Below are 13,097 nucleotides of genomic sequence, written 5' to 3'. Positions count from 1 at the left end.
TGGTTATGTGCTTCTAGATAACCAACTACATTTCTATATTTGACCTGGTGGCTCAGAAGGTGAAGAATCCACCTGCAATGCAGGAGACCTGGGTTCAATCCTTGGGTCAGGAAGATCCCCTGGAGAAGCCAATGGCTACCCACTCCAGTATTCTTGCCTGGGTAATTCCATGGACCGAGGAGCCAGGCGGGCTACAGTCCATGGAGTCACAGAGTTGGACCACAGCTGAGCACCTGACATTCTGTGAAAATTTAACTAGGGAAAAACTCATTTATAATTCCATACATGAATCTTCACTTACCTCCATTTTGCCATTCATGTTGAAACTGAGTTTTCCTAAAATCAAGTTCCTATGCTGATTTTGTATTTAACCTTTCTATCTAACACTTTATTTCTTTTCTTGTCCCACAACTCTTCCCCCTCAACACTGAGGAATATCTAAGAAAAGGGGGCATTATAACTGAGCAGGACCCTATAGTGGCTTCCTAGGACAGACCTCTTGACCATGTCCTCCACTTGCCTCTTATTTGTAGAAAAACTCTAGCCTCCTCAGCCTTCTCCAAGTTCCAAAGAGTAAATTTAATCAGAGAATGAGAAAATGCAGAAACAAAGGAAAACAACCAAGCAAGACAAAATAAAAATAGTTCAGCCCCTAAGCAAAGTCAAAGACCTTTAGTTCTTTCTCAAGGGCCAAGGATAATATTCTGAGCCATATCCTTTGAGCTGTTTTGCAGATACTGAAACCTCCACCAGATAGAAGGAGTTAACTGCATGATGACCACAAGTATGGTGGCCACCCCAGACCTGTTGAAACCAAAAGATTGATAACATAAATTCCAAAATACTACCTGGTTATTCTCAAAATCAACCAATCAGAGAATACCCACAAGCTGATCAAGTACCCCAAAACTCTCTCCCTCATCCTGTTTTTAAAATCCTTTTCCTGGAAGTGATCAGGGTGTTCAAGGCTTTTGAGCACTAGCTGTCCGTGCTCCTTGCTTGGTACTCTGCAATAAATACTGCGTTGTTGTTTTTTTTTCCACCGCAACCCAGCAGATTGGCTTTACTGTGTGAAACTGAGCAGACCCAAATTTGGTTCAGGAGCATTATTTTTTACTTTTGTTTTTAAATCATAAATATGATAGTGCTTCTCAAAATAAAAGAAAACTTGAACAAAACAAAAATGCACAAAGCACTTTCTTTAGAAAGCTTCCTTCAAAGGAAAACTTTCCACTTTCCATTTTGAATTGTATTCTCTCTGCCTGAGATTATACTGCTTTGCAATGGTGCTTTTTCACTTATTAGTAAATCTATTTCATGGTTTGTAAAGGATTCATGGACTTCCCAGGTTGCTCAGTGGTAAAGAATCCACCTGCCACACAGGAGACATGGGTTCAATCCCTGGCTCATCAATATCCCCTAGAGAAGGAAATGGCAACACCCACTCTAGTATTCTTGCCTTGGTAATCCCATAGAGAGGAGTCTGATGGGCTGCACAGTCCATGGGGTGGCAAAGAGTCAGACACTACTTAGCGACTAAACAACAACAAAGTATTCATAGTTTCCCATCTAATGAGTGCATCATGTTTAATCAATCTCTTGGGGCTCAGCTGGTAATGAATCTGCCTGCAATGAGGGAGACTGGGGTTTTGTCCCTGGGTTAGGAAGATCCCCTGGAGAAGGGAATGGCTACCCACTCCAGCATTCTGGCCTGGAGAAGTCCACAGAGTGTATAGTCCATGGGATCTCAAAGAGTCAGACATGACTGAGCGACTTTCACTTTCACTTCACTTATGATGGATATTTAGTTTGTTTCTATTTTTCAATTACTATGAGCAATGTCAAGTAGACATTCTTGTTTTTTATATTTTGACCTTTTTCTTTTGCTACATTTACAGAGGACAAATTTCTGAAACTGTGTGTGATGGAGACAATGGGAAGGGGGGATAGAGTCACGGGGGAAAGAGAGGCACCATTCATGAAGATGAGGACTGAACTGAACTGAACTGAAGCCTTGGGGTAGGATGAGATGATATCATCTAGGGAAGAGCATGAAAGAGAATAGTCAAAACCCATGGGATGTCCCAACATTCAGGGGATTAGCCAAAGCAGAGAGGGTAAAGGGGCCCAAGCAGGAGAGGACAGATTGTGAGCTGAAAGTCTAGGGCTTGTGATGTCTAGAAACCCTGTAGAAGAAAGTGTTTCAAAAAAGAAGTGGTCTAAGTGTCCAGTGTTGCTGATGGACCAATTAAGATGAAGTCAGAATTGACTACTGAATTTGCTATGCAATTTATTTTTAAAGCTGCAAATGTCAAATACATATATGAAAGAGATGACTGGTCCTTCTATTACTCAAATAAATTAAATTCAGAAGATGTAAACTTTTTGTTTACATATCACCAAAAATGGCAAAATTTTGGTGCTGTCATTTCAGTCTTGTCTGACTCTTTGCAACTCCATGGGCTGTAGCCCGCCTGGCTTCTTTGTCCATGGGATTGTCCGTGCAAGAACACTGGAGTGGGTTGCCATGCCCTTCTCCAGAGGATCTTCCTGACCCAGGGATCGAACCCATGTCTTTTATATCTACCTGTATTGGCAAATGGGTTCTTTACCACTAGCACCACCTGGGAAGCTCCTAAAGTAATAATATATAATATTAATAAGAATGAGTGGAAATAAGCAATTTTATACAGCTGTTGCTTCCATTTTTTTGAATGTTGACAATATCTAGCAAGATCTTTCATGTGTATAACTCAACTGAGTTTCTTGTTTAGGAATCTGATCCAATGCAGGAATGAGTCCAATTTAGCCCCTTTTTCTACCCAACTACTACATCCACCTCCTAATTGATCCCTCAGATTTTGCTCTTAGCTTCCTGTAGCCCATTCCTCGTATTTCAGACAGAGCGATCACTTGAAAATGAGTGTCAAATCCTCTCATTCACCAGTCATTTTCAATGGCTTCCTGATGTAGATAGTATAAAACTCAGGCCCTTTCCCATCACCCATATTAATCAAAATTTTAGGAATGAAGACTTAACTGAAATAAAAAGGTGTTTATGTCAGATTTGTCATGTTGGCAGCACAGGAGACAGATTCGAGAAGCATTACTGTTACGGAAAGGTGTGTGGAGTCTGGCTGCTTGCCACTCAGGAGACAGTAAACAGGCCAGGTTGGTGGAGAGGAAAGTTTGCTTTCTTTCAGATATCCGCAACTGTGGGTGGGTGAGAGGGGGAGAGTGGACATCCATCCAGAGGCTGATTCCCCCGCACCGGCAGCCAGTGGGGCAAGAGCTTTTTATAGACAGAAGCAGGAGGATACAGGCAGAAACACCACAGTCATCTCTGACAGTCATCTTCAAATTGGTCATTGGTGGTCTGACCAGCGTCATCTTGATTGTTTTAGGCACAGTTAGTCTTTACTTCCAGGGTCCATTTGTTCACATTTCTCTGAAGCCATTTCTTGGAATTATGGCAGCTTATGTCATGGATACAGTCTGATCATCCTGTAATTAACTTCTTCCACCTGGGCTTTCAGTATCTATAAGACAGCTCACCCTATATGGCTCAGAATATTATCTGTAGCCCTTAAGAAGCAACTAAAGGTCCTTGACTATGTTTAATGACTACATTATTATTTAGTCTCCTTTGACTGTTTTTCTTTGTTTCTGCCTGTTCTCATTTCTCTGATTAAACTTATTCTTTGATTAGAGTCTTCCACAGACAAAGGACATGGGGCAGAAGTGGCTAGTGTCCTGCTCCCTTTCACTACAAAATGGGGGGAGCTTATCAAGGAAAAGGTTATAGTTAGTTACATGAGACAGAGAAGGTACTGGCACCCCACTCCAGTACTCTTGCCTGGAGAATCCCATGGCCGGAGGAGCCTGGTAGGCTGCAGTCCATGGGGTCGCTAAGAGTCGGACATGACTGAGCGACTTCACTTTCACTTTTCACGTTCATGCATTGGAGAAGGAAATGGCAGCCCACTCCAGTGTTCTTGCCTGGAGAATCCCAGGGATAGGGGAGCCTGGTGGGCTGCCATCTATGGGGTTGCACAGGGTCAGACATGATTGAAGTGACTTAGCAGCAGCAGTAGCAGTTATATGAGATGTTTATCAAGAACTATATCTGGAAGTGGTAAGAAATAAGGGTACCTGTTAAGTAAGGGTTGATTGGGGTCCAAAAAGTTTGCATAGTTACAAGAGGAGACCTTGGGACCATAAGATAGTGGGCTAGTAGGTGTTGTTCTGAATATGGCTAGTGGTGTCCTTAAGTCTGGGACAGTTCAACAAAGGTGTAAGTTCCGGTTCAAGAGACGTGTCTGAGACCAAATTCTCAAAGGCTCCCCAACTCTGTTTTGTAAGCTTAAATTGCAACTACTCCCTTATAATTTCAGTTCATCACTATTTAACCAGTCCTATTGCCCAGGACTCACTTTTTATTATTTCCTTCTATAGTTATCATTTTCTTGAGAAATTTTTTCTATTTGACATTTCCTTGCAAAAGCCACACACTTTATTCAAACTGATTATGTGAAACTGTAAAGAGCAATTTCTCATATTACAAAAATATTTTGGAAAATTTTTTATCGCTTCTCTTATATTTAATGTCATTTATTATGCTGTGCAGTTTGTTATATATAGCTATACATGTGTATATGTAGATTCTCTGTTTCCCATATAAGGGCTTATTAGAATGTTAACTTACTGATCCTTTCAAAAATGTTAGCTCTTTCTATTATTAATCAGTTTTACTGATTTTTTCCCCCAAATAACCATTTGCCTGCACACATGCTCAGTTGTCTCAGTCATGTCTGACTCTTTGTGACCCCATGGACTGCAGCCACCCAGGCTCCTCTGTCCATGGGATTTTCCAAGCAAGAATACTGAAGTGGGTTGCCGTGCCCTCCTCCAGGTATCTTCCTGACCCAGGTATCGAACCTGCATCTCCTTCATTGCAGGCGGATTCTTTACTGCTAAACCACCTGGGAAGCCCAAATAACTATTTTGGGGGCTGTTAATTATTAATTTCTTCTTTCCACTTAATTTTATTATATTTTATAGTGTTTTTATTTCAGATGAATGAATGCTATTTAACTCATTGTTCACATTTAATACCAAAAATTATCTAAGGCTAAAGATTTTCTTTAAAGTATCTTGATCATATCAATATATAGTGTTTCTATTTTCACTGATTTGAAAATAATGTAAACTGTAAGTTGAGTTGTAACTTCCTTCTATGAAAAAGATCATTCCTATTATTGTACAGAAAATAGTAGAGTAAAAGGATGCTGGCAAAGTGGCCAGGTGAGGTCATGCTGTAGTCTGTGCCAGGTAGGCAGCATGCATGGAGTTGGGACAGATAGGAAAAGAAACAACTTTGAGAGAGATTTAGAAGGGTCACCAACTGATCAAGTTTTCATGACAACAAATTTTTATCACTCAAAAGCAATCACTTTCTAGAACTTTTGTTTATTATGCTCTAAAATATACTTTAGTATATCTTTCCAATTGCCTTCACAATATCCATTTTCCTTTCTTCCTTGATAACATAATCTCGACTTTGGTAAATGGTATACCCAGAAAACACATTCCCGTTTTCCATTGCTGTTAGAAGTGACCAAGTCAGTCAGCTCTGATCAAACCAATATAAATGGAAGTCTGCTAGGGGTTTGCAGGAACTTTTGCTTTCCTAATATAAGATAGAAAACTCTTACCTTTCTTTCCTGCCTCAGAAATGAATGTAATGTCTGGCGAGATAGCAGCCATTTTGTGACCAGGAGTTGAGAAGCATAAAGATGAACACCTCACCTTAAGAATGTCAGAGTAGAAAGACAAGTTTGCCAAGCATCGGAACCTACACAGCAAATATCTACTAACAAACTTCTTGTTGTGAGAGAAAATTAGATTCACTTTTTTGTAACCCATAGTTGGGATTTATGTTACTTGAAATTGAACACTTATCAACAGATGCATATATTTATTGCCAAGTATTCAACTTCCCAATGAGTACCCTCTATTCTATGAGACCTGGTTTTGCCTGCTGCATTTTTGCAAAGACCCTTCATGTAAAGAATACAACCCCTCAAAATGTTGAGAGATTTCTGTATGTCCTACATATCACTGCTCAAGTTACCACATTCTCTCAACTTCTCGCAATATTTTCTCTACCTTATGTGTCCTATCGATTTTGTCAACCAAGTCCCGAGGTTCGTTCTTTTTTTGTGGCATTTTTCACCTCATGGGACCTGGGTAATGGTTTCCCCACTGGTTGCCCCATTCCAGTCTTTCTGTTTTCTAGACCAAGAGGTTTTCTATTCCTCTGCCACCCAAGGCTATCCATGCTATTATTTGGTTCCTCTGCATATAACAGCAAAGATTACTCAGTACGTAAGAAATAAGCAAATTCTTCTGCCTGGAATGCTCTGTCCTCTCTAACATCTTCATGATCTCCTTTTACAGTCTTGATTTGCATATGAATGCTTTATTCTAATCAAACTGTTTTCCTGCCCTAAACATACCTATCAAATATACTTTCCTCTATTTCTATAAGAAACCACCTTATCTTCTTTTTCTTCTTCAAATCCTTCTCATTTTCCAAGATTCAGCTCAAATCCTACCTCCTCTGTCAAAGCTTTCTTGTTCACCACAACTTGATCTTCTCTGTCCTTCTCTTAAATCTTAGTTCTTAGTATCAGTTTTATTTTCATCTTCCATTACCTCTGTTCATCTCTAATGTGCCTCAGGTATGTTGGGCTAATCAACCATTCTCCGGACATGCGTTATCTTTGCTCAGTCTGTTCTTGCAGCCTGAAATGCCTTCTCTCCTCTTCCCTATCAGCCATGACCCCTGCTCAAAGTCTTCTTCATTTTTAACTCTTTCTTCTTTCCTCTATTCAGATTACCAGATCTTCCCAGCAATTTGTCCATTACGCTGTTTTTCTTCATCTTATCAAAGTGCTATTTGTTTACATAATTTTTTTCCTTACGAAGACTTACAACTACTGAGACCCAGTAGAGCAAATGCTACTTCCTCGGTTCATAATTCATCAAATCATACCTCTCTTTGTGAGAAGAAATTGTACTGATCACCTCATCCAAACTTCCAGTTTATAAAAAAGATAATAAGCCTTCAGACAGGTAGTGACTTGGACAAACTCACAGAGTTCATTTCCACGGGAAGGCCCTATCCTCTGTCAGTGCTCCAGATAAAGCAATGGAGAGATGGTTCCATCCCACAAGGAGCTGACCAATTTGGTGATGATGTCAGACATTTAATTACTAAGCCATAACTTTATTTTTTAAAAGAAAAATTCTGAACATCATTTTGTCCTATATATTTTCTAAAGTTTCCAAAATGCAATAGAAGATTAATTCTATTTGGAGAGACAGTAGAGAATTTTTTAATGTTAGCAATAAATTAATTTCCTATTAATTTAAATTTTCAAAGAGATGATCCATGAAAAATGAGCCACCAGGATCATCTGAATCAAATGATATTTGCAATATTATTTTCATTTTGCAAATTTCCCCATGGTCCATAAGTGGTACAAAATTAAACAGAATAAGCAAATGCATCATATTTTCATTCAAATTAATGTGAATGTTGTTTATTCAGTGCTTGTTTGTTTTGAGAATAAAATAATTCTCATTCATGCCTCCATATTCATGTTTCAGTCCATCTACTCTTTATTTTACAAGAGAGACCATAATGGGAAATGCAAAAAACCCTTAATTATTTAGTTCTGCCTGTTGTTTATTTTTTCTAAAATGGTTTGGTGAATTTTTAGTGCAGTGATAATTATGATTAGGGGACATTCCTTTCTAGAGTCAGAATTAGATAATGGGCCATGTGTGTCAACATCGAATTTTTCTTTAAACAGTTTCCTGTTTTTGTACCACTTTCTTAAGGACTCACTGTATTTTGTTGTGTAGTTGTGTATAGTGTCTACACCTGGTATGTTATTGGCAATAAAAATTATTCTTATTTCTTTCATAACCATCATAGTAATTTCATATGTCTCAATCTATTTCTTATATATATATTTTTTTTTAAATTAATTTATTTTGGCTGTGCCTTGCAGCTTGTAAGATCTTAGTTTCCTGACCAGGAATTGAACCCACACTTTCTGCAGTGAAAGCTCAAAGTCTTAACCTATGGGCCACCAGGCAATTCCTCATATGTCTCAATTTAAATTAAATAAAATCTATAGTCATTCATAGAAAAGAAAAAGAATTACTATTAGGCAAATTCAGAATTCAATGAGTTACTGATGATCAAATCCTGTTAGAGCTTAAAGAATCAAGTTTGATACAATTAAATATAACTTTGCAGTTTCTTAGTCTGGTTGGTTGCATTAAGTGCTATTTCTTTGCAGTAACTTAAATCTGGAACTACTCATATGTCATCGTCTCCCTTCAACAGGACCCGAATTTAAGTGGCTGGCAAGAACAGTAGCTTTACGTATCATAATTTAGAAACAAGGCTCTTTAAAAAGATGAGCACCTGATTTCTTTTACTTTAAACTCTTAGTTTAAAGGGTACTGAATGCAGAAGGGGGAAGCTGGTTTCTAAAATACTCAGCAATTGAGTTCTGAGTTATTCTAGCTATTCATGCACTAAGGGCTTCCCCGATGGTTCAGCAGTAAAGAATCCACTTGTCAATGCAAGAGACATGGGTCCAATCCCTGGGTGGGGAAGATACCCCTGAAGGAGGGCATCTCAACCCACTCCAGTATTCTTGCCTGGGAAATCCCATGGATAGAGGAGCCTGGCAGGCTTCAGTCCATGGGGTTGCAAAAGAGTTGGACATGACTGAGCATGCATGCATGCATTAAAACTGGAAATTAAATTGATTGAGCAATAGTTACTAAAGTTGCTGGCTTTGGGGTAAGATTTATTAGAACTGAAAACTCTGAACTGGGTTTAGATCTATTTTAACCCTTGGTAAAAGGAATGGGTAATCATCCAAAGTGAATGCTAAAATTATTTGTAAGTGTACATCCCCCCAAGTTGCAACTAAATAGCTCAGAGATATAGATTTGGGGTAGTTTAGATGATACATCATAACTTGTCAAGCTCTGAACTGAGCAACAGGTGAGTAAGTGGAATCAGAGGGATAATGAAACCTTGATTTTATTTAACCCACCCCAATATTTTTGTTCAGTTGCTCAGTCATGTCCATCTCTTTACAATCCCATGGACTGCAAGACACCAGGATTCCCTGTCCATCACCATCTCCTGGAGTTTGCTCAAACTCATGTCCATTGAATCAGTGATGCCATCCAACCATCTCGTTCTCTGTCATCCCCTTCTCCTCCTACCTTCACTCTTTCCCAGCATCAAGATCTTTTCCAATGAGTTGGCTCTTCGAATCAGGTGGCCAATGGGCTGGAGCTTCAGCTTAAGCATCAGTCCTTCCAATGAATATTCAAGGTTGATTTCCTTTAGAATTGACTGGTTTGATCTCCTTGTAGTCCAAGGGACTCTCAAGAGTCTTCTCCAGCACCACAGTTCAAAAGCATCAATTCTTCGACACTCAACCTTCTTTATGGTCCAACTCTCACATTCCCTACATGACTACTGTCAAAACCATAGCTTTGACTAGATGGACCTTTGTTGGCGAAGTAATGTCTCTGCTTTTTAATATACTGTCTAGGTTTGTCATAGCTTTTCTTCCAAGCAGCAAGCGTCCTTTAATTTCATGGCTGCAGTCACCATCTGCAGTGATTTTGGGAGCCCAGAAAATAAAGTCTGTCACTTTATTTTCACTTTTTAACCCACCCCAATAATTTAGGACAATTTGTTAGTTTCATTCTCTCTGCTCATTTTTTTTTGTGGGGGAGGGCAGTGAAAAGTATTGGTTTTCTTAACTTTAGTTATCAGTGGATTAGGTGATTTAGTCCTGTTGGTACAAATGATCCAATGGTCCGTATTTCACGGACCAGTGGGGACGAGGCCAGCAATAATTTCACTGCCTGTAGATGTTCAGTTGAACACAATCCTCATACATACAATTGATTAAAGAGCCAAAGAAAACTGGAACCCTTTTCATTATAGAAAAATGCAGCCACACACTAACCCAGAAGCTAGACTTTGACACTGAGTAAAGATTGAAACTATTTTCTATCCTTCTCTCATTTTTTAAAACTTTGACTCACAAAATATCTGCAATCATTCTTTAATACACAATACATTTTAACTATTTTTAATCTACAATAAATGCTTACAAATTAGCACCCCTGGAGGTGTGATTGTTTGAATTCCTTAAGATCAAGTAAACTAAATAAATAAATAAACGAAACGTCTCTTTCTCTTTCCTGAGCAGGTTAAGTCGAACTAAACTGGAAAATGGATTTAAAATGCCACTGGTACTTGAGTACATCTCTGAAAAGAAAGTTGTAGCAGTTTGTGGGGGTTTTTTTTTTGGGGGGGGGCGGGGTTGTTTGTTTGATTCGGTGATCTCTCCTGCAGTCTGTTTTGTCTGTAGGAGCTGACAGTATCTCAGGGCACCTGGCTCTGTTAGATGGATTGGAATCTCCAACTTAGCCATTTCCTTGTGGGGTGGCTACTTTCCCACCTCCTCCTCCCTCCTTCTTTCTCCTTTTTTTTCCCCTTCCTAATGATGTTACATTTGTCCAGCAGATGATGTAGAGCAAGCTGCGGAGGATGAACGACTGGGCTCCATCGCTCCTCTCTTGGAAGCGCTCACACTTCACACCAGCCCTCCTCGGCACCATTAATATTATATATAGATACCCTTGTCACCGATTTACCTTTGGCGATCCAAAATCAGGACGGCAGGGTGGAGGGTGTGTGAGGAGGGGGTGGAGGAAAGCCAGTTGATTTATGGTGGTGAATGTTAGGGAATAAAAAGGAGGTGATCAAATTTATATGAATGTCTTGACCTGTCTTCTTCAAAACCGCTTTTTGCTCATTTCAGTGCTTAAGCATTTTGTTGCCTGAAGCTTGAAAGCAGAAAGAAAGAGAAAGAATGAAAAAAAAAAAAAAGCATTGTGTTGCTTTGTTATTTATTTATTCTCTTTATGTACTGGAAAATTTTCAAGCTATCATCCGTGTGTGAGCTTTAGGAGGGAACATGGAGATGGATTGTTTGTTTAGACTGATAGGCTCCTGGCCTCCCCGTCCTGGTGCAAGCTGGCAGTAGATGAAGGCATGAGAGTTTGTAGGCAGGGGTCTGAACTGATCGGCAAATATTGTCTATCCCGGCTAATCTCCTTTAACCCAATCCAGAAAGTCTTTCTAGTAGATGAAAAGCATTTTATTAAATGTGGAACCTGTTCTGAAGGTAAAGAGGAAGATATACTGTCTCAAGTACAGTGATAACATTTGCTGCTGCTGCTGCTGCTAAGTTGCTTCAGTTGTGTCTGACTCTGTGCGACCCCATAGACGGCAGCCCACCAGGCTCCCCCGTCTCTGGGATTCTCCAGGCAAGAACACTGGAGTGGCACGATCCTCCAAATTTCAGGCATGTTTTCTTGTGGGTGGGTTGCCAATTTTTCAAACAAAATGAGAAGTAATTTCTCTTCAGATTATTTTTATACTAAACTAAGGTAGTTAGCCGGAGAAGGCAATGGCAACCCACTCCAGTACTCTTGCCTGGAAAATCCCATGGACGGAGGAGCCTGGTAGGCTGCAGTCCATGGGGTCGCTAGGAGTCGGACATGACTGAGCAACTTCACTTTCAATTTTCACTTTCATCCATTGGAGAAGGAAATGGCAACCCACTCCAGTGTTCTTGCCTGGAGAATCCCAGGGACAGGGGAGCCTGGTGGGCTGCCATCTATGGGGTCCCACAGAGTCGGACACGACTGAGGTGACTTAGCAAGGTAGTTAGCAAGGTTCGGAAGTTCTTCTCTATGTTTCCTGTGTATGTGTGTGTGTGTGTGTGTGTGTCTATCAGTAAATTTACACTGTTCATTCTGTGAAGTTTTGTCAACCCTAGGACTCAGAACTTCTATTTCCCAGGGTGATACAAACCACTCCCCATTAACTCATTTTGGACACTAATTGGAGAATGCTTTTAATTGCAATCTTCCTGTCTCGTGCAGTGACAAGAATTTCTGAATCCACCAATATGTCCTTATTCAAGACTTTTTATTGAAACCAGTTGCTTAGTGTGAAGAACATAATGAGACTTTCTTTCCATTTTTTCAAAGTATTCTTTAAAAATTTGTGTGACGGCTTTCTAAAGTACTTTTTATATTTATTCCCTTTCCACAGAGACTCTCTATAGAATCAAAATCATTACATGATGGTATACACACTAGAACCACTGACTAAACAGAGACATCGGTTGAATGAAGAGTAGAGAATGAGGAGGTCATTACTGAAAGTTCTACCTATTTACAGATCAAAATCGTATTTACATTCAGAAAAGCTTGGTGCTTGTAGTTTGAGATCTAAGAAAATTTTACTTGTGTTAGTTTGCATTTATTGAGGGTCAGTTATATGCAGACCTCAGGTACTGGTATTAGACTAACTCCTAATTTCAGTAGTTAGATCTCTGCTCCTTTGTTCTAAGCTTTGTTGTGACACCTTGGCTACATCCCTTTACCCTAGCCTCAGCTATTCCCTTTTGTAAGTTAAAGCACAGATGGTAGGCATTTATGACATGTGTATTTAAAGTAATATTTCTGAGTCCTTTATATTTTTGTGTATGAGTATGATTGATAAAAATTGTAGATTACCATGAATCTTTCTGAGACTGGAATGATAATTTTCACTAGCCATTCCTGTTTCAAAAGCTGCCTTGAAGGCTGAGCGTTTTCTCCAAAGTTTGTGGTCCACTTCTAAAATGGGGGGAGGGATAAATTGGGAGTTTGGGATTGATGCATACATACTGCTATGTTTAAAATAGATAACCAACAAGGACCCACTATATAATACAGTGAAATCTGTTCAATAGTCTGTAATAGCCAAAATGGGAAATAAATTTGAAAAAGAATAGATACACATTTATGTATAACTGAATCACATTGCTCTACAATCATTTGCTGAAACTAACACAACACTGTTAATCAACTAAACTCCAATATAGAATAAAAATGAAAAATAAATTAAAAAAATTCTTAAGGGA

This window comes from Bubalus kerabau, chromosome 5 (assembly GCF_029407905.1).
Source record: "Bubalus kerabau isolate K-KA32 ecotype Philippines breed swamp buffalo chromosome 5, PCC_UOA_SB_1v2, whole genome shotgun sequence".
NCBI lineage: Eukaryota > Metazoa > Chordata > Mammalia > Artiodactyla > Bovidae > Bubalus > Bubalus kerabau.
Note: the sequence above shows the minus strand (reverse complement) of the source record.